We start from the raw sequence: 23,027 nt of genomic DNA, 5'->3' as shown, positions 1-23,027 counted from the left end.
TACAGGAGCTCGACCTGCAAAGCGAGTGACTTCAAGGGCCTCCGCGTCCTGCATTTCTGAGAGGTACTGTTTGCGGGTCTTTCCGATACTGCAGCTGGTCTGCAACCCCGCGACCAGCCAGAACTGGGTGGATCTGTTGTTCACGACGCCGCAATAGCCCCAGCCGGAGCTATCGATCTCAAGGAACTATTTCTAAAGCTTATTGTGACAACTGTAGATTTTTGATCACTGTATTGTGGATTTTTATAGTTTTTGATCTTGTCTTAAAGTGTATAAAAATATTGGCTATTTTTCTAAACTGGTGTGGTGTCCTTTTGTAGTGCTTCCTCTATATTACTGTTGGTTAGGTGCAAATGCTTTACACACTGCCTCTAAGATAAGCCAAGCTACCTAGGGGGTGAGCAGGGGTCATTTTCGGAGTGTAACTCCCTTATCCTGACTAGAGTGGTGGTTTCTGCCTGGCTTTGGCACATGCCCTAACCTACCAGAAATCCCATTTCTAACATGCAGTGACAGCAGCTACATGCAACTTAGCATTGATGCTGGGAAACACCAGTGCTGTACCATCAAACCACAGGTAAGGTCATCCTTGATTTAGCAGTGTACTATATGCCATACACATCTACTTCTTTGTATGTAGCAGTAGTCAGTATGTCGAGTGAGTGAAGACAAAACATCTGAATGCAGGTCACTTGTGCATTGCACGTGACCATGAGTCCTGTCAATGTTGAGGCTGTGTGAGTGTCTGGGTAAGCTGTTCACCACATCTCATCTCCAAATCATCTCATGCATGTGTACCCTGACAGAGTATGTAGGAGGAGACCACCCATCTTTCGACCTGTCCCCGACATGGCGACGAGGGAGGACATCGAAATCATCAGGAGATTCTGTCTGGATCGCCGCACACTACGAAACCTATGTGCTCAGTTAGATCCCCATGTGAAGCCCAACAGAACATGTCCGGCTGCATTGTCTGTTACAGTTAAGATGATAGCTGCACTGCATTTCTTTGCTACTGTGTCGTTCCGGTACACTGTGGCCAGTGCTGGTGGGATGTCACAGCCCATGTTCAGCATGGTGTTGCATGACGTTGTGTCAGCATTGGTACTGTACAAGGGCAGTGACGTCCACTTCCCCAGGAGGGATGAATTGGGATGAATTGGCAGCTGTGAAGGGGGAGTTCTATGACCTGGGAAGCATTCCAAATGTTGTGGGAGCCATTGATGGAACCCACATTGACCTCGTTCCACCACAGGCAAGTAAACACATCTATAGGACCCGCAAACACTACCACTCCATCAACATGCAAGTGGTATGCCAGGCGCATCAGATCATCTGTGCAAAGTATCCTGGGTCGGTACATGACCCCTACATCTTGTGGAACAGCACCATACCCCAAATGATGGCCAATCTGCGCCCCGAGCTGGCCTGGCTTGTTGATGAGTGGGCTTTGTCAATGACTGTGATGTATGTGTGACTGACATGCTGCTCACCTCACATATTCAGATTACACTGTTTGCCCGTTTGTCTCAAAACTAGGTGACTCTGGGTATCCCAATCGTCCGTGGTTGCTGTCCCCACTGCAGAATCCAACAACGCCGGGGGAAGTCCAATACAATGATGCACATGGGAGGACACGTCATGTGGTGGAGCGCACATTTGGACTGCTGAAGTCAAGATTTAGGTGCCTGGACAAGACTGGTGGTGCACTTATGTACTCACCACAAAAGGTATGCCAGATGGTAGTCGCCTGCTGCATGCTACACAACCTGGCATTGCGCAGAACGATCCCCTGATTCTGGATGACGAACAGCAGCAGCCCCTCGCTCCCAACCCACACATGCCCAGTGACGATGACAGTGGTGAGGAGGAAGGCCTTGACCAGCGTCAACAGCTGATCGTCAACTACTTCAGTTGAGTGGAAGTTAACAGTGAGCCACTATGACTGTGTGCCTTGCTGTTGTTACATTACCTTTGAGAATTGTTGCTGGCATTTTGTACACATACAGGACTATGCGCATTGTGAGAAGTTGGCCTGGCATATGCTGGTCACTAGTTATAGTGGCCACCTTGCACCAGTCCAATTCCACTCTTAAGGTGATAGGTTTAAAAGACAACCTTTAAAGAAACCTATCCTAGTGGTAGCTGTGGAGAGCAGCCTTCAGGCTAAGTCTTGAAGGAGTGTTAAGCTTATTGTTTTACCATAGATAACCTCTTGAATGACCAAATGAAAAAGTAGTCCACACAGGTATATATATAAAATATATGTATTTATTCTAAGCAGAATCCCACAAGTCTCTTTATGAGGCTAGAGGTAAAGTTACAATTCAAACAAGCATTTATAGATACAATAAATAGCACTGGAATCACAGGGCCCCAGGGGGGGACCAAACCATATATTTAAAAAGTGGTATAAGAACCACGACAATTCTACAGACAATGCCTAGGGCATTTAGGATCGCTGGCCCCTTAAGAATCCACCCCAGGTTATGAGGAAGGGGACCCACGGGAGGCACGTGCAGTTGAAATAGCTGCTATCGGGATCTCTATTAAAGCCTATGGAGAATGTTGCGGTTTGATTTAAACAGATTAAAGACACTTCTAGCAGGAGTTCAAAGTTAAAAACTTAGAGTTAAGCTTTTGAGGAGCCCACTACCACGGGAGTACCAAGGTACCACTGTTACCTGCCCCAGGGAAGCCGGGTGCATAGGTCGTTTTCGATGTCGGGTCGCGGGCTGATTTTCAATGGGAAAATGTACAAAACTGCTGCTAGCCAAAAGCGTCGATGATGCCGTGAAGAATGAAGTTGTAGATCTTCTAGAGGAGAACCTGAAAGCAGAGGGGACAGAGTCTGGGTCACGGCACAGTGACCAGGGAGCTCAAGGCAAAAGAGCCCTTCAATGTCGGGTGCTTCAAGTGGAAAGGATGTAGCTTGGATCTGCAGCCACGGGCTCCGGGAGGCTTCAAGGAAGGCCAGCTTCTGGAGGGCGACTGTCCCACGAAGGATGAGGGTCGCTGCGGTGTTAGTGTCCGGATTGGATCCACTAAGCCTTGGCAACCTCAACCCACGCAAGATGAACAAATCAGCTACTGGTGCTGACCCACGGGGTCTGTGAGAGGTCTCCTTCGAGGAGACTGTAGAGCAGGCCTGGAGCAACCAGGGGAACTCTTAAAAGTAAGGATTGTCCTCCGCCAGGGCCCACAAGTCGAGAGACAAGGGACCGCAGAAGGCAGCAATTTGGAGTGCGTAAAAGGGTGCCCACGGGCCACAGTGGAAGTTAACAGTGAGCCACTATGACTGTGTGCCTGTACAGCCACAAGTAGTGATATCAAACCGCTAAATGCAGTCTGAAAATTGGAGGAATGACACCCGGTAGTACTCCAAAAATAGCATGAGACGAAGGGACAAGGCCAGAGTCCACAAGCTTGAAAAAAGTGTGCAACTGCCTTCAGTATCAGAGGCTTTTCGATATTTTTTGTGTCAGTTCCCCGGAAAAAAGTGGGAGTGCCATGTTCAGCAGTGCCTGAATCGCGCGGGACGGTCAAGGCACTTGGAATTAGAAGGCCTCAGGGCTGATGTGTGAGTGACTACTTGTTGAAACAGAAGCCCATTGTGCCTGCACACTTATTGAAGTATGCTTTCGCTGTGGGAATGTGAGGCCACAAATGACTATCCACAATCACATATGGGGGAGTAAGGAGAACATTGCTACGGCAAGGAACATGGCGTGCGTTAGTTCCTATATACGTGATGCCTGCCCTGTAACTGCAGCAGTTGTGCTCATTCAGGAGAAGATAACTGCGGTTGTAAAACAGATTTAGCGTGGGTATGTTGTCAGGGACTGGTGTTCATGTGGGTAAACATGCATAGATCGCACATGTCACATGAAAATCCCTGGGCAACAGTAATTGAGTGTGTGAATGCGACAATGTCACTATCGTCCACATGACAGGATGTGTTGTTTTTGCTGGTTCTTGTGGGCACACTGCTGAGGATTTAATTGTTCTGCACTGTGTGATCTGTGAAAACTTCCGTCATGTTCATGATGATGTTATTATGGGGATGGGAGCACATTGCTTCACCTCCCAGCACAGTTCACCCCTTAGCATTCTGGTAAATGCAGTTCAGTCATGATGCTTACTTGTCATGTGACTGAGGTGTTTCACCTGAGTTGGGCAGGGAGAGGTACAGAGACCCGAGTAGATTCTGGCAGCTTCCTCAGCAGACACCGATCACAATGTATCTTACCCCTACTGATGTAGGAGGACAACGCGACACACATATGTCTAGAGATTCACAGCACTGACCTGCACCAACCTTGGTGACACACGACAATGGTAACAGAAGTAAGCTTTTCAACTGAACTGCATTTACCAGGATGCTAAGGGCTAAACTGTGTTGGGAGATACAGTCGTGTGCTCCAGTCCCCCTGCTGTCCATGTTGATGGTGTTGGCTGTTGTTATCTGTAATGCTGTTAGATTTGGGGGTCTCTAGTTGGCATAGGTAGGTACCTGTGACAAATAGGGACCCTTGCGTCTAGTCAGGGTAAGGAGCTACACTCCTAAAATAACCCCTGCTCACCCCTTTGGTAGCTTGGCACGAGCAGGCAGGCTTATCTCAGAGGCAGTGTGTAAAGCATTTGTGAACACATACAGTAATACAGTGACAACACTACAAATGGACACCACACAGGTTGTATTATAAAAATAAGTATTTTTATATAGACTTAACACAAGACCGAACAACAAAAATCCACAATACTGTCCTCAAAAATAGTCTCTCAAATGTTATAAAATAGCTCAGTTCTCTCAAGTTGTAAATGCAACACTTTACTCTCAATGTACCTTAGATGCGTACCGCAAGGAAAACAAAAGGGTTGCAGGGAAGGTGATGCGTCGGTTCCTTACACGCAGGAGAGTGGATGCGTTGGTTCCTTACTGCTGCGCAGGGGAGTTGATGCTCGCTTCCTTACTGTGTGGGGAGTTGATGAGTCGGTTTCTTACTGCTCTCCGGTGCGATACGACATGCTGACACCTCGATGCGATACTCTTCTCCGATGCGATGCGACAAAATGGCGTCTTGGTTGCGATGCGACAACGTTGGTGTGATGCGACACGCCCGACGGCCGCGCGGTGACTCGATCTTTGGAGCCACGACAGGCCCTACGACGCGCTTCTCCGGTGATGCGACGATGACCTCTGTGGCAGCGTCCCGCTTCTCCGGTGATGCGCCGCGCTTCGGCGATGTGATCATGGCAGTGGCGTCTCGCTTCCTCGGCGATGCGATGACAGCGGCTGCGGCGGCGACACGCTTCTTGTTGTTGCATCGCGCTTCCAGCTCCCAGCGACACGCAGTCTCTCAGAAGGCCCAGCACAACAGCAGGCACTTCAATTCTCAGCAAGGGAATTCAGGGGGGAGCTGGTTGGTGAAGTCTTGTATCCCTGAGACTTCAGGCAGGAGGCAAGCTCTAGTTCAAGCCCTTGGAGATTCTTCTTCAAGTTGATAGAGGGCACACTCAGTCCTTTTCTCCTCTCTTTGGCAATGAAGCAACCACTGCAGGCCAACCCCTAAAAACACAGCACAGGGGTAATATCCTCCTTCAGCTTCCTGGTTCTTCTCCTCAGCAAAGGTTCGTCTTGATTCCCAGAAGTAATCTAAATTTCTTGGGTCTGGGTCCCAATATTTATACTACTTTTCTCTTTGTTCTCTGAAGGCCGAGAGGCCTTTGCCTAGTCCAAACCAGTTCTTGTCAGTCCTGGAGCACTTTGTTGACATGTCTCCTACTTTCCTTTCACAGTGCAGGGCAGGGACATCAGACACACCACAAGAGGTGGAGCCAGCATTGTGGAGGGAAGGCTCAGCCCTATTCAGGTCCCAGGTGCAACCCCTCCCACCCATCTAGATGCAGATCTCTCTATTCAGCTTTGTGCTGACTCACCCTGTCTCCTGGAATCCCCCAGCCCCTGTCACTCAAACTCCAGACAAGGAATACACAGCCTAGCAGAGGAAGGTTTGGATGGTTAGACAAGAAAATACCTACTTTCTAAAAGTGGTATTTTAAAACACAGAGGTGCCGCTTCCGATCCGGTAAAAAAAATGACCGTACGACTCGTATCCGTACTTTTTTACGTACGAGTCGTACAAGTCACGTACAAACGGCGAAGTACGATTCGTACAGTAAAAATACATACGAATTGCATCGGGAAAAGTCTACGAGACGTCCCCAGACAGTTTTACGTGCAAGTCGTAAAGTCCGATCGCATAAGTCCGATCCGTACCGGCGTCCCGAATACACAAGTGTATGGAAAACGTCCCGTACGGAGCAAAGTTTGTACGACCCCTACCCCGGGTACACTTGGGCCCGGGGTACGAGTCGTATGCCCCCCCACCCCACCCGCGCATGTCCGCGCCGTACCCCCACCCCAGCACCCGCGTATGTACGTGCCGTACCCCAGCACCCGCGTATGTATGCCCCGTACCCCCCACCCCAGCACACGCGTATGTAAGCGCCGTACCCCCCACCCCAGCACCCGCGTATGTACGCCCCATACCCCCCACCCCAGCACCCGCGTATGTACGTGCCGTACCCCAACACCTACATATGTACGCGCCGTACCCCCCCACCCTAGCACCCGCGCATGTACGCACCGTACACCAGCACAAGCATATGTAAGCGCCGTACCCCCCACCCCAGCACCCACGTATGTATGCCCTGTACCCCCCACCCCAGCCCCGTACTTGGACGCACCGTACCCCAACACCGTACTCCAGCATCGCGTATGTACGAATCGTACAACACCATTGCATATGTGATCACTGTACAACAACATAGCTATGGACGCACCCTACATACGCGAAAACGACTCGTACTGAACCAGGACACTGTAAAACAGCCCAAGGAGGGTCAATTCGACTCGCACAACACCACAAAACACGTCTACAGGACAAAAAACATCTAAAAGACTGACCTGGCATATCCAAACAGGCAAACAGAGGCCCAAACTCAACCACCTCTTATAACACACCCACCAAAAGTTCATACCCAGCCACACCCACAAATGGACCAATAAAAAGGGCCCACAATCACAAACCATTAGCCTTTGCATCAGACCCACTGCTGACAGACATCACACACAAACAACTGCACCCATACACCTTAACTTACACACCTTCACACAACCTCCTTCACACAGACCCCCTCTACACATACACACACACCTACACATTCACATCCACACACCCACAACCATCCACACCCACACCCCACACCATGCCCACAGACAAGAATCCAAAGTTCACAAGGGAGGAGCTGGAAATCCTTGTCAACGAAGTCATCAGAGTGGAGCCACAGCTCTTTGGAACATTGGTCAGACAGACCAGCATATCCCCAAAAACTAGCCTGTGGCAGAGGATCGTCGATCGGGTGAATGCTGTTGCGCCCATCAGAAGGACCAGGAATGAATGCCAAGCCAGGTGGTACGATCTGCGGAGGGCAGTCAAGCGCAAAATGAACGAGGACTACGCCCAGAGTAACATCACAGGAGGTGGGCTGCCCCGCAGACCGGTACATTACCATCCCTGGGAGGAGAAGGTGATGGCCCTGCTTCCGCCGGTGGGAGTACACGGAGTCGAAGGAGTTCGAGAGCCTGGTGAGTACACAAACAACTTACGTAACATGGGGGAATGGCATCCCCACCCAAACTACAACAAATGCACTCACCTACCCCCAAGCCCTCACCTGACACAACCACGCTCTAAACAACGCTCATGCCACTAACATGAGTATGCCCCATTCACAAAGCAAGGCCATGCCATATCCCAGCCTACACAAACCACAAACCCAAGACAGGATGTCCGGTATGCTGGGAGGGTGGGGATCACTAAACATATTGTACAACTCAGAAACAGACACCATTGCCCTCAGCCCATATGGCCCAGGTACATACCCATGCACCATGGGCAATGCACAGGGACAGGCAAAGTACTGACAAGGTAGCTGACACTTGGCCCTGCTGTAGGCAGCACAAGGCCCTCCTGTGACAACTGAAAACTCTAACACAAACACAACAAGCTCAGAAATCTAGGACAGGAACTCACACTCACTGACATGGCAGCATGCACCATGGTGGGACAGATACATCACCTGGGAGACCCACTGCCAAATCACACCACACCCACCAGCAGGCACCGTCAATCAATCAACAATCGATCAGGGTACTTGTAAGGGGCGCTACTTACCTGTGAGGGTCTCAAGGCGCTGAGGGGGGGGGTTCCACCACTGCTCAAAGAGCCAGGTCTTGAGGAGTCTCCTGAAGGCAAGTAGGTCTTGGGTCAGTCGTAGGTGGGTTGGGAGGGTCTTCCAGGTCTTTGCAGCGAGGTAGGAGAAGGATCTGCTGCAGGCGGGCGTACGTTGGATGCGGTGGACAGCTGCGATGGCGAGGCAGCCGGAGCGGAGCTGGCGGGTGGAGGTGTAGAAGCTGAGTCTGATGTGCAGGTAGGCTTGTCCGGCGGTGTGGAGTGCCTTGTGGAGTGGCTTGTGGGTGAGGAGCTTACAGGTGATCCTCTTGTCGATGTGGAGCCAGTGCAGGTCTCCCAGGAGGGGGGTGATGTGGCTGTGGCGGGGGGCGTTGATGATCAGTTGTGCCGAGGCATTTCCGAAGCGTTGTAGCCGCCGTTAGTGTGTGGATGGGAGTCCTGCGTAGAGTGCAGTGGCGTAGTCCAGTCAGCTGCTGACGAGGGCCTGTGTCACTGTTCTACTTGTTTAGGTCGGGATCCACCAGTAGATCCGGCGGAGCCTGTGTAGGGTGTCGTAGCAGGAGGAGGAGACGCCATGGACCTGCTTGGACATGGAGAGGGAAGATGCGAGGATCACTCCTAGGTTGCGTGCGTGTTTGGTGGGTGTCGGTGATGTCCCCAGAGAGATCAGCCACCAGGAGTCGTCCCAGGCTGAGGGTGTGGATCCGAGGATGAGGACCTCTGTCTTGTCTGAGTTCTGTTTCAGATGGCCGCTTCGCATCCAGTCGGCGATGGCCCTCAGACCCTCGTGGATGTTTGTCTTGGCGGTGTGAGGGTCCTTGGTGAGGGAGAGGATGAGCTGGGTGTAGTCGGCGTAGGAGATGTTTTTGAGGTTGTGGTGGCGGGCCACTTGTGTGAGGGGGGCCATGTGGATGTTGAACAGCATCGGGCTGAGGGATGATCACTCACCCCTTACACAAGCACACACCCCCGGGGCAGCCAATGGAGTCACACACTCTCACAATGGACATGTGACACAACAAGATCAAGCCACAGCCAAAAAAGCATCCAAGGCCAAATGCGACATGTCAAAGACCCTGGATAACATTTCTATCAGTCCCCTGCAACATACGCATCCACAAGTGAACATTGATGTGAATGCTAGGCACATACAACTAGCTGGAGGAACTGTGGCAACTAGAACATGTATGAAACATGGATGTCGCATGAAACAGCATTAACATTGTCTCTCTCTCACACACAGGGCAACGTCATGGATCTCCCCCCAACACTGGGGGGGAACAATCACAGGCCCAGGCTCGGCAGGAAGATGATCCCACTGGCAGCGACGACTCTCAGCACTCTGTGGATGACCCCAACCAACCTGGACCCTCTGGTGCCCAAGCCCCTGCAGCACCTGCGTCAGGTACATCTGTGCCAACCACCACCCCCATTCTTGCCACATCCCAGGAGACACCCAGGAGCCTGCCCGCACAGAACAACTGAGCCAGTCTGACCTGGAGGGACAAGGTTCTCCGGCCACCCAGGAGGAGGCAGACAACCCTGCAAATGCCATCCCTCAGGGATCCCGTAGACCCGATGTGCCCACAACGGCAGGCCAGGCTCGTGTGGGCAAGGGTGGTGGGATTGGAGGCAGGCGGAGGCGCGAACCTGACCAGCCAGCTGAGGGAACCGGTATGTCACACATACGCCACATCTTGGAGACATACCGGCGTGACACCAGGGGCATCAGCCAGGTAGTGGCGACCCTCAACGAGATTAAGAACCAGCAGGCCGAGCAACACGCCAGTCAACAACAACACCAAGGATGGATGGAGGCAAGACTGGCTGAGCGCCTGGCGGTGCAAACAGACATAAGCCGTTCACTCAGTCGGATCGCCGACAACATGGCCAACCCTCCCTGTGCCCCCAGGCGAAGACCACCACCAGCCACAGGGAGGGAGGAGGAGGAGGAATCGTCCGACGGAGCGTCACAAACATCGTCAAGGCCTGCATCTGAGGGTCCCCCGAGGAAGGTGGGTCGTCCACGGAAAAGACCGTGAGAGGCAGCGGACCATCCACATCTCCCAGGTCACCTGGCCTGGCACCTGGCCCTCATGCGCAACAGCAGCACCTCATCCAATGACATTCTCTGCCACATGGACTTGCTGGTCACAGTCTGACCAATGATGACCAACACTGTGGTCTGGAGTCAGATGACTCCAAATGACAAGGATCCCATCTCCCCCTGTGAACTTTGGATTCCATGCACACTGTATAGCACCTATTTGTCCACACTAAACAGGCCCCCCACCGAGAATAAATCTTAATTTCTTCAATTAGATGTTGCATTCATTTTGCATGAGTACACAACCTACGTGTGGGGAAATGTCAAACTATGCCTGAGTGTTGAACTAACTCCAGCCATCCATATCCTGGAATCTGAGTCTGGTACAGGACACACATGGGTCACAATGTATCATACAATACAGACATGGAGCACAATACTCACCCGTGATGGCCTCAAGCTGCTGAGGGGGGCATGCAATACTGTGCGGACACACCAATTGGGAAGAGTATCATGAAGGCGTAGAGGTCATGGCTCATGTGGATGTTGCCGGGGAGGGAGTAGCAGGTATGTCTTGCCAGGTGGGAGAACCATGTCCTGCATGCTGGAGTACGGTGGATGTGAAGAATGGTGGCCAGGGCAAGGTTGGATGCACGGATTTGGCACAACGGGGTCTTGGATGACAGACGGGCAAGGTTGGTTTGGGGTCTGGGGTTGTGGCCTGCCTCCTGAGTGTGGGTGAGGAGTCTGAAGGTCATCCTGCAGCAGACAGTGATCCATTGCAGCTATCTCTGTTGGACAGTGATGTGGCTGGGGCGCGGGATGTTGAAGCTGAGGTGTGCACATGCAGCCTGGATGTGGAAAGTTTCCCGGGAGTTTGGATGTACTTGCTCCATAGAGGGTGGGGCAGTAGTTGACACGGCTGGTGTCGTGGGCCTGGGGGATGGTCTGTCTTTCCTTGGAGTGGATCTATCTGTGGATCATGTGCATCATGCAGAGGGTGTTGCACCCTGAGGTACAGATGCTGGTGATTAGCATGGCAAATGTGAGTGACGAATCCATGATGCACACCATCTTGTGTGCGTGGGCACTGGGTGCATGTGCAGGGCTCTTGCGGGTGGGACACAAGCAGTTGACCCACCTGTAAGGGGACAATCCTCAGATGATTACCTCAGTCCTGTACAAGTCCAGCCTCAGGTGGCTGATGTTCAGCCATTCATCAATAGATCTCATGCCTTCTTGAATGTTGGAACTGCCAATGGCTGCGTCTTTGGTGAGGGTGAAGAGCACCTGGCTGTCAATGGCATACGAGCTGATGATGAGGTGCTGTGCGCATGTGATGATGGAGAGGGGGACCTGGACACATTGAAGATTGACACGCTGAGAGATGATACCTGGGCCATATGCCAGATGATGCCACTATACCACATGATGAAGGCTTGAGTCCCACTCCCATGGCCTTGCTGGTGTACGGAGCCGGTGGGGAGTAGGAGGGACATGACCTAGTTGGTGTGACAGGGCCTGGAAGGCGGGGCAGCGCTGTGTAGGCAGTTGGAGTTGCACACTCATCATGCAAAGGTGTCGTGTGTGCGCCTAGGGTATGCCTGAGAGCAGGCGGTAGATTTTTGGATGGACAATGCTTGGAGGGTGGTTGCAACATCAGACTGTAGTGTGATGTGGGTCATGCAAGGACATGAGGGTCGTGCAATGTGCATGTTGCATGCGCTGACGATCCAGCCTTCGGCACCGCGTGGCCGCAACAGTGGCACAGACAAGCTGATGACAGCCAAATGAATGGGTGGAGAGAGGAAGGGAGGAGCATCTTTGAGGTGTGTGTGTTGCCGAATCCGGAAACTTTGTGGACCCTTGCTGCAGGGGCCGCAGCAGCAGGCGGCATGTCCTGGAAACTATGCCACAAGTTGCACACAAAGACAAGGATGTCAGAAAGGACAACTGCAACAGGCGTATGTAAAGGAAGGAGTGTCCGGTTTCCCATGGCACACCCAGAGACAATGGATGCACAATCATCAAAGATGACTGACACAGGATCAGGAAAATGAAGGCCGAGCTGCGCACAGGATACACACCCTCAGCAGGTGTTGACGGCCCGTTGTGGTGACCAACATGCCCAAATACATACACAACCATGGACATCATGCACAATAGAGATCCTAATACCTGAAGAACTGCATGCATGTTGCTAAACTACACATAGACTCATGCACAATATTTGACAACTATGCCAGAGATGCCGCATGCAAAGTGGCAAGAGACCTGCATTGACAGAGATGAGGTATCTTGGAGGGTGAGGAACACCTTTATTACTCAGGTTCACACCTAGGGAAATGCACCTACACTGGACACCCCCTTCACAACACAGATGCTGTAAATCCATTGAACGGGCACACAAGTGAAGGGGGTGAGCCAAACACCCCCTGCTGCACACGGAGGGGCTGCAATTCCCCATTGATCCTCTCATGGGGATGTCCCACACTATGTCCACCCATAGCAACCCGTATGTTTCAGAGGTAAGTTGTACACACATTGATGCCTTCATCAGAATCCACAGTCCCATTACAGATGACTGTTACGAAGGGTGACTTTCAATTCATGGGAGTCATGCAACATGTCATGTGCCCCATGGTGAGTCGACATGTATGTATAGTAACACAACATGCACAGGAGCAGTGCCCACACATTCCGAACACCTACCAACACCAAAATGCCTTGCAGCAATCCTTAACCAAAAAGACTTTTCACCATGTCCGTGCATGGGACGCTGATTCAGCACACGTTGCAATACTCATGAGGAATAGCGGGAGGCCAAGGATGACACGAGCAGACAGCATGCGCAACTACCTGGGGATGACAGACACACAAGAAGTCAGGGAAAAGATTGTCATCCGCATGCATGGTCATTTACTCTACAGGAATAAGTGTGTCACCATGCTATTTTTAAATTGAGTGTCTAAGCTAAAATGTGTGGAAGGACACATCACTCGAGTGACACATCTGAACACACCTCTAAGTCACTTAGCATACAGTCAGCTGGACACACACATTGCAACACAAGGCTCCAAGCGTGCACACTCAGACCCATGGACTCACCATTATGAGAAGAAGTTGAGTATGAGCTGACTCCGGATGTCGTCCTCCTCCTCCTCCTCATCCTCACTTGCCTCGTGACCAAGCCCTTCATCCTCTACGGGTGGATGTTCCTGCTCATCTGGATCCAGGATGAGTGGCACAGCCTTCTCCACTGCCATGTTGTGCAGCATGCAGCACACGAGGAAGATTTTGCAGACCTTCACCGGTGCATATGGGAGGGACCCGCCTGTCTTGTGAAGGCACCGGAATCGGCTCTCCAGGAGGCCAAACGTCCTCTCGATCACTTGCCTGGTCTGCCCATGTGCGTTGTAACGGTGATTGGCAGCTGTTCTGGGGTTGCGGAGAGGCGTCATCAGCCATGGCATGTTGGGATAGCCAGAGTCCCCTACATGGAAACATCATCTAAAGAAGTGGGTCAGGAGATGTCATAAGATACAAAGATAGCGCTAAACAAAGGACAAACAGAGTATACCCACCAACAAGACATGCTCGTTCGTTGTGCAGCTGCAGCATCATTTCTGGCACCTTGCTACACCTCATGATGTAGGCATCGTGTGCTGACCCTGGAAAACGTGCACAGACATGGGAAATCAGCATGTTAGCAAGACACACCACAAGGGTATTTATAGAGTGGTAATGTTTACGGTTGCGATAGGCGACCTCCTGTGCCTGTGGTGGTACCAAAGCCACATGTGTCCCATCAATAGACCCAATTACATGGGGCATCCCTCCCAGGGCATAGAACTCACCCTTGACACCTGTCAACTGCTCACGAGTCGGAAAATGGATGAATTCATCCAGGTTCTCCAACATGGCTTCTAAAACATCATGCAGGACATGGCTGAACATGGTCTGTGACATGCCACCCACATCAGCTATGGTGAATTGAAACGTACCGGTGGCAAAAAAATGTAGGGCTGCCATCACCTTCATCTTGGGGGTCAGCGCAGTAGGATACCTGTGTCGTGGTTGGAGGTGTGGTTCCAGCTTTGCGGTCAAGTTCTAAATCAACTGTTGCAAGAAGCGGTAACGTCTTATGCAGTCACGTTCCCTCATGGCACACAAGTCTGGCATTGGTCGGGGAAGAGGCGGTGCCCTGCAGAAAATTGGAAGGAATAACGAAGAGTGAGTACATAACAACATCAATGTCAATGAACTGAGCACATGCTCAACTGCTACTACACATCTGCTAAATACAGAGTCTGGTCTGTGCAATACATCCAGTACACGTATGCCAGCCAGGTGATACTCCTACGAAAAGCCAGCTACACCCGTTGATTGTCAAGTTCTACATGACATGCCCCGAAACTAGCTGTGGGCCAGTGTAAGTGAACAGCCAGAGACATCACAGGAGTGACATACATCCACATATCTGCATTTGAAGGATGTCATCTCATACAGACAGCTGGCGTCAAGCTAGATCGCACAGGTCACATGTCATTGAAAATGTACAGATCACACACATTGCGATGAAGGGGTACACGTGAAAAACGAAACCACAGACATGGATACGGCGCAAAAAATCATCTTCGAAGCATCCAGACACACGTAACGTGTGAATCCACATGTGGCATGGTGTGCGTATATGTGTGCTATGCCCATCTACACACAGACACATGTTGGATGCAGCAACAGCAGATGCAGTTGACGGAACACCAACAGCAAGCTCATGGGAACACATGACACACACAGGACATAGTCACATCGGGGCACGCTGGTACTTAGATGTCAGGTGTTAGTGTCCCTGTCCCTGGCATCAGGGGACAGTTGCGGGTGTTGGTGACTGTGCCATACCAGTGATGCAGTGCTTGACACATTTGTACTACATGCACACATGTGCAAAGTGGGAAGGGGAAGTGTGCCACATACTGCCCCATCACACATGACATTTGTACACAGGTCATCACACATCTATTGTGCTAAAACATGAGGAGACATGTGCCATATCACTGCCTGACACACCTAGGCCCTGCACATGAAGGACTGCAATGACAATGACTTGATGTACAGCACGAGTCTGACACCTCCATTCCTTTCGTGTGCGCCTCCTATCACCAGAGTAAGCTGTGAAACGCCCCATACACACGCTCTGAGGGCGTGTGAACGGTCCATATCATTATATTGGTGTTGCCGCCGGAGTACGGGTGAGTGTACGGACCGTACACACGTACGTCTACTACCAGTGTGTACATGTACGTGTACTACGGTCGTACCAGTGTGAACACGTACGTGTACACACTGGTCCTACACATACGTGTACGACCAGTGTTTACACCTATGTGTACAGACTGGTCGTACACCTACGTGTACGACCGTAGTACACGTACGTGTACACACTGGTAGTACAGGTACGTGTACACACTGGTCGTACACGTACGTGTACGACCATAGTACACGTACGTGTACACGCTGGTCGTACACGTACATGTATGACCAGTGTGTACACCTGGTCGTACACGTACGTGTATGACCGTAGTACACGTACGTGTACACACTGGTCATACACGCACGTGTACACACTGGTCGTACACATATGTGTACAACCGTAGTACACGTACGTGTACACACCGTAGTACACCTACGTGTACACACTGGTCGTACATGTACGTGTCAAACGCACTGTGCAACTGGTGCCGTAGGGGTACGTGTCAAACGCACCGTACCTGTGTGTGGGTTTCTAAATTACATAGGGACACATGAGGGACAAGTATTAGGTCCTAAATGCATGCTGGTTGTCATGGATACCGAGTTTAGAGTTCAAATTTTTCCATCAGGTGGCCTGTAAAAGTCAGTTGGCAACTAAATACAATGTTGCAAAGTGGTTGTTGACTTCACATGATGCTCAAATTCTGAACCATGCAAAGGCACTCACTGGTGTATGTTTAAAGGGATTGGAGGAAACATAGGATGCAAATGAGTCTGACCAATCACTCTGTACTCCTGTAAATGAAACAGCCCAGCAAGGCAGATATGTCAGCCAGAACCCATGAGAGGGCACTTGCCTGCACAACCTTTCAGTCGACACCACTGCTACTGCCTGTGCTTCCTCTGGCGCCATGTCGAAGGCGCGCCTAAGGCAAGCCGTCTGCGCCCGTCCGCGCACGGCCTGCGCACCGCGCCAGTCCCCCTACCCGTTTTCCTCCGAAAACACTCAGACGACAGATTTATTCGAGCGCGATGTTGCACAATCTTAACATCTGGGAGAATAACCCCCGGTGTAGATGCATTTTTCCGGAGGCAAAACCAACTTGTGACAATACAACCTGCTCTAATTGTGGAACTACTATACCACTGTATTGCCCTAAGCCGTCTAATACTACGAAGACCCGGACTAAAGCCAAGACAGGAAGAAGGAATTCTTTTAAATGCCTTCTAGTAAACGCTAGATCACTGGTAAAACACAGTACTGAATGCGCCCACCTAATTGAAAATGAAGAAATTAAGATTGCTTTCATAACGGAGTCATGGACAGATGAGGCCTCTGGTCCAGACATTGTGAAAGCCACACCCCCGGGGTACACTTGCCATACACTTAATAGACAAAACAAGAAGGGTGGTGGACTAGCAATAATCTATCAAGATTCCATAAACGCTACCTTCAACAGTTCAACTAACTCAGAGTGCGAGGCTTTAGATTTTTGTTTCTATCTTTCGCACCAATACTCGTTCAAAGGTACCCTGGTGTACAGGCCTCCTGGCCCTAAATCCCGGTTTATAACACATGCCAGCAGCTGGGTGGAAAATGAATTAGGTGCAAGCTCCTACTCGATACTAGGAGACTTCAACTTCCACCTAGAAGCCGAGGAAGATTCGGATACGAATAACCTAATTGACCTCATGAATACGATCAGCCTAAAACAAATAGTCCTTGGAGCCACACACAAGGCAGGCCACACCCTAGATGGCATATTTTCCAATAATGCACACGTCATTTTCACTGACACACTTTCTGTGACCTGGTCAGACCACAAAGCAGTGAAATTCATAGTATGGCCCCCAACGCATGGTACTATTAAAACTACGGCTAAACACACAGAGTATCGATCATGGAAAAAAGTGAAGGCTGACGATTTAAACAACCGTCTAGTAAATACCTTTCCTCCTATTCCCTCAGATTTGGACGAAGCAGTTCTGAATTATTCTAGTTGGTTAGACTCAGCATGTAATGAACTGGCTCCCAAGAAAATCCGTCATAATTTTAGAGTTCGACCGTCTTCTCCCTGGTACCCGCAAGTGCTAAGAGAGAAAAAACTCTGTTGCAAACACCTAGAAGGAACATGGCGAAGAAAATACGACGTACAGGACAAAAAACTTTATAAAATTAGTCTGAACCACTATAAACAACTGCTTCTAAAAACTAAACAAGAGTTTTATGCATCTAAAATTAATGAGGCAAGAAACTCGATTAAAGAACTTTTTAAAACGGTCAAAGTTCTTGCACACCCTGTTTTTCCCCCTATAGAAGCAAGCCAAGAACTTTGTGACAAAATAGCCAATTTTTTCTTCGAGAAGGTTGAAGCTATCTTCTCGACTTTCACACACTCCTCAAATGTCACATCCTTATCAGGGTTGGCAGATGTAAATTGTCCCGATAACAATGAGGCTGTGCTCCACAATTTTGCGCCTGTTTTGGTTTTCGAGGTTCATAAGCTCCTGGAGGCAACCAGATCAGGTTCTCCCATGGATCCCTGCCCCTTATCAGTACTGAAGCTGGCTTCAGAACCTGTATCAGCAATCCTAACTTCCATTATTAACATAATATTCGCAAATGGTTATTTCCCCAAAACATGGAAATCAGCATCTATCCTTACGCTTCTGAAAAAAACCACATCTGGATCCCAAAGAACCAAATAATTTTAGACCAATATCCAGGTTCCCATTACCTGCAAAAATAGCTGAAAAAATAATGAATACACAACTCAGTAGATTCCTGGAAGAAGGCCAGGTATTGGATCCCACACAGTATGGTTTCAGAGGGGGACACAGCACTGAATCAGCGCTTCTTAAGTCAACCGAGGAAATCAGAGCTATACTAGATCAAGGAGGAAAGGCAGCAATGATTATGGACCTGTCCGCGGCCTTTGATACGGTCCATCATGGATTATTGATGGACCGGCTACATGAGATTGGAGTCAAAGGGAAAGCATGGAATTTGATTAAGTCTTTCCTAGCTGATAGAGTACAAGCAGTCATGCTGGGAGACTTTACTGCCAAGGCTTTTTCCCTACCCTGTGGTGTTCCACAGGGATCATCCATCAGTCCCACACTCTTTAATATTTATGTAAAACACCTGGCCCCTCTGGTCGAATCCTTTGGGTTCGACCTTACTTCATATGCAGACGATACTCAGATTGTGGTCTCTATACTCCCCAGAGGACTTCCGAACATAGCATCAGAATTTAAGGATTGTATGTTGGCAGTAGGCAGTTGGATGACCCAGAACTGCCTCAAGCTAAACTCCGACAAAACCGAGGTGGTGCTCTTTGGAAATGATCCAAATTTCTGGACACCAATATGGTGGCCAGAATCACTGGTCCCACTGCCAACACCTTACAGAAAAGTAAGAAACCTAGGAATCATTTCTGATAATAAACTCTCTTTTAAAGACCAAGTCAATGCAGTAGTCTCTGCGACTTCGTACACTTTGCGGTCCTGTAAAAAGATCCTGCCTCTACTACCTAAAGAGTCTCAAAGGATAGTTATCTATGCCCTGGCGTTATCAAAACTAGACTATTGTAATAGTCTTTACCTAAACATTCAGGAGGGATTACAGAGAAAACTACAGCTATTGCAAAACGCTGCGGCCAGATTGATCTCCGGGATTCCTAAATATGCCTCAATTTCGGCGGAGATCAAAAAGTTGCATTGGCTGCCAGTAAATAAACGAGTGCTGTTTAAAGCCATGTACATCACGCACAGATCCTTATATAGAAGTGGACCCCTCCACTTGATAAGGCACTTTCAATGGTACAAACCTGGAAGAAGGCTGCGGTCCTCAGAGGCCAAACTAGTTTCAGTCCCCAGGGTAAAAAAAGTGAATTGGGGCAGACGAAGTTTCCTAGTTAAAGCAACCAAGGCATGGAACTCACTGCCACCATACCTTAGACATATCTCCAACCATTTGGAATTCAGGAAGGCACTCAAGACTAGTCTTTTCACACTCTGAGTCTTTCACCCTCCCGGTCTCGGACCAAGGATGGACCCCTTTTCAATAGCGCCAGGACACCTTCGGGTATTAGCCGCGCTCTATAAAAATCAATAACATAAGGTCTGTGGAGAGGGCCCAGCCTTTCACACAAGAGAAGAATGAGGCATTGCTAGATGTCATTCTCCCACAGTACCCCAGCCTGTATGGGAGACCAGGGGAGCAGGTGAGTGCTGACTCCACTACCTTTGACTGTGCACCTTTTTTGTGACTGTCACTTCTGGAATTTTGTCCAGGTGTGACAGACATGCAATGTTGTTTAGAGTGGGTCCCAGGGGTGGGAATGGCTTATGTCTCTCATGCAGAGCATGATGTAGTTCATGTGTGCACTCCTCACTTGCATTGTGCTTACTGTGACATTCACTGCATCGTGCATGGCACATTCAGCCTTGCCAATCCTTTGGGCCATTTTTGTTCTATAGTCCTGAGGTGATTCAGTGGCCCCCCCGGTTGGACAGGTGACTGTACCCACAGATGTGTGTGAGTTGAGTGGAGCTGTGGTAAGAGTGTCCAAATGATGTGTACGCCCCCTGGACATTGATGTGTGTGAATGTTCCTTGTCATGTGGGTGAGTGTCTATGTGGAGTGTTGCACCACAGCTGCATGGAGGAGGCAACAGCTCCACCCATCTGATGTGAGAAGTAAGCCGTGCGGAGTGTCTGACTTGCTGAGCTAGCACCACACCTGTGACACCCCACAGGCAAGTGGCACATGTGCAGAGTGAGGTTTGTATCCGCTGTTGCCAATGGCAGGTGATTGATCTGTGCCTGTGTGTGTCTGTGTACTCTGCTGAGGTTGCGTCAGTGGCCTGGGGCATGTGACTGCTTGGAGGTGCTGTCCATCAGCCTGGTGTTGCATGTGATGCACAGTGTGTGCCATGATCAGGGAGTGTGTTGCACCCCTCATGCCACCTGTGTACTTTCAATGCCATGTAGTGCATTGGGGCTTCCACAGAGGCTAATGTCCCTATGACAAAGGTGCTATTTGTTGCCAGCATACTATGCCCTGTTCAACATATCAAAGATGTTCAAATGTGTGTCTCTGTGACATGGAGCAGGTGTAGTGATGTTGTCTCACTTTGTCATCCTCACAGGTAACTGCCTACGAGAAGGGGAAGATCTGGAAACTGGCCATCAGGGCCGTGAGCTTGGTGGAGGGTCGCAGTCGGCGCCTAGCCCAAGTGAGGAAACGCTGGCAGGACATCCGGTGCTGGACCCGGAGGATCGCCCGGGTCCAGCTGAAGGACTCACCTCCACGCAAGCACGGCGGGCGCCGACACCTGACCCACCAGATGAAGCGTGTCCCTGACTTGGATAGGCGGTTACAGGAGTTGCAGCAGCAGGAAGGGGGTAGGTACATGTGTGTTTGTTGTGTGTCACCAGCTTTTGGAAGTGCTCAGTCGCCTGGATACACTGCGAGGGTTAATATGTGCAGTGCATATCCTGTTCCCCAAAGTCAACCGGTGCTGTTCTTCCTCCCTTTCCCTCCTTGACATGTGTTCCCTGGTCTGTGTGTAATCACTACTGCACATGGTCATCTAGGCTGCCAGTTAATCCAAGTGCACAATGCTTTTTGCATCATGTGGGGGGGGGTCTGAGACATGTGTTGTTACCTTGCCTGTGCCCTGTCCTATTCAGTCATTTGGGGGTCCATATTAGTTGGCACTGATGCTGAGTCTCAACATAGGAGTGTGAGTTTTCAAATGAACAGACTTGCAGCATGCATGAACGATGTTGTGGCCTCAGACATGATGTGCATGAGTGGGAGATATTCATAGTGCCGGGACAGTTGCTCATGTTACAGTCAGATCATTCCAGGACCATGGAGCAGCGTGCCCACTACAGTCCCCTAAGACACCCTTGCCTCGGAATCCTGTGTGTCATCCAACACTGTGCCCATTCTCTGTGTGTTCACATAGGTTGGCCTCTGTGGCATTGTTCCCTGGCCTCATTTGTATTTATCTAAAGTGTGCTACATGTGCCCATTGTACAGGCTGACCCCATTTGGCTTGTGCATCCTCACACTGGGCAGTGCCTGTGTGTCTATGTACAACTATCTGTTGATGGTTGTTTGTCACAAATATGTGTTGGCAGCCTCACGAGGTGATGTGGAGTACATTTAGGAATTCTTGATGCACATTTTAGTAAACCCAGATTAAGAGGTGTAACTTCTTGATCTGTCTCAATCACATTGTCTCAGGTATGGGGGGTTTGTGCGGGCAAGGCCTACATGTCCAAACCTTATGTCTCCTTGCCAGGTCTGACCTGTGTGTGATAATTGTCTGGACAGACACTCAACATGCAGTGACCCAGTCATGTTGTGCAGAGTTTAATGTTTGTGCTTTGCAGCATGTGTCAAAAGTTAAAATACATGGTTCATGCTCATCCATTTTTGCCACCAGTGTGTGGTCGAGATGCTACGTACTTTGGTCTGTGTGTGCTGACATCTATGTGGACATTCTTGGTTCCCATGAGGGTGTCTCCTCAGTGCAGGTGCTCCTTATCCCGACACAATTGCAGGCCCATTAGCTAATGCATTTTCCTGTGTTTGGACATGTGTGCCACTCCACATGACAGGCAGTGGGTCAGCTGTGTTGCCAACTTGTCATCATGGTACGGATGGCCATGTGACAGGTGGCATGATTCAAGTTGTTAGTCAAGAAGTATTGTAGCTTGGCACTCACTACACTTGTCAACATGTCTCAATTTTTCATATGCTTGACTTTGATGTTTTGTTGTGAAGGACAATAATGTGGCTGCATGACAGATGTCTCCCAAGGAAGTGCAAAAGAAAGTACCTTTACACTTTCCGGGGACACGCTGGCACATTTTAAAGAAAGGCACAGTTCGATTACCACTTGTTTTCTGATTATACATATCCATGTTCCCACAGTGTGTTTGCATTTGGGTAAGTCCTTGGTTGTTGCTGATACCAACTTACGAGTGTCAAGTCATCCAGACCACCGTGGTGCCATGTATATGTACTTACTGATACCCCATTTCTTCTTTACAGTGGCTTATTTGAATTCGGCTGGCAGCTCATACAATGACTGTGTAAATGTAGTTTTGTGTGCACCTCCTTGTGTGACTTCCGTTATACAGGCACATGTGTGTTCTGTTCACAAAGTGGCACATTCACACATTCTAAACATGTACATTGTGTAAAGTGTTGTGAATCCCAAGGGATCACAATGTTTTTCGTTTGGGTTTCCAAAGTACTCACAGGTCTCTGAGTGTGGGGACACCTTCAGCATTGAGGTCTGTTATTTGGCCTTGGGTGCACCAATACTGTTTCGTTCACAGTGAACAAGAGGTGGCATGCCTTCATAGTCTTGTTGTGCTCAACTGTTACCAGACACTAGCTTCTCAGTATAATTCAATATCAAGTTATTTGCTGTTGCGTCATAATC

Source organism: Triturus cristatus, chromosome 1_1, assembly GCF_964204655.1.
Source record: "Triturus cristatus chromosome 1_1, aTriCri1.1, whole genome shotgun sequence".
Lineage (NCBI taxonomy): Eukaryota > Metazoa > Chordata > Amphibia > Caudata > Salamandridae > Triturus > Triturus cristatus.
The sequence above is the reverse complement of the archived record's forward strand: the minus strand, read 5'-3'. Positions refer to the sequence as shown.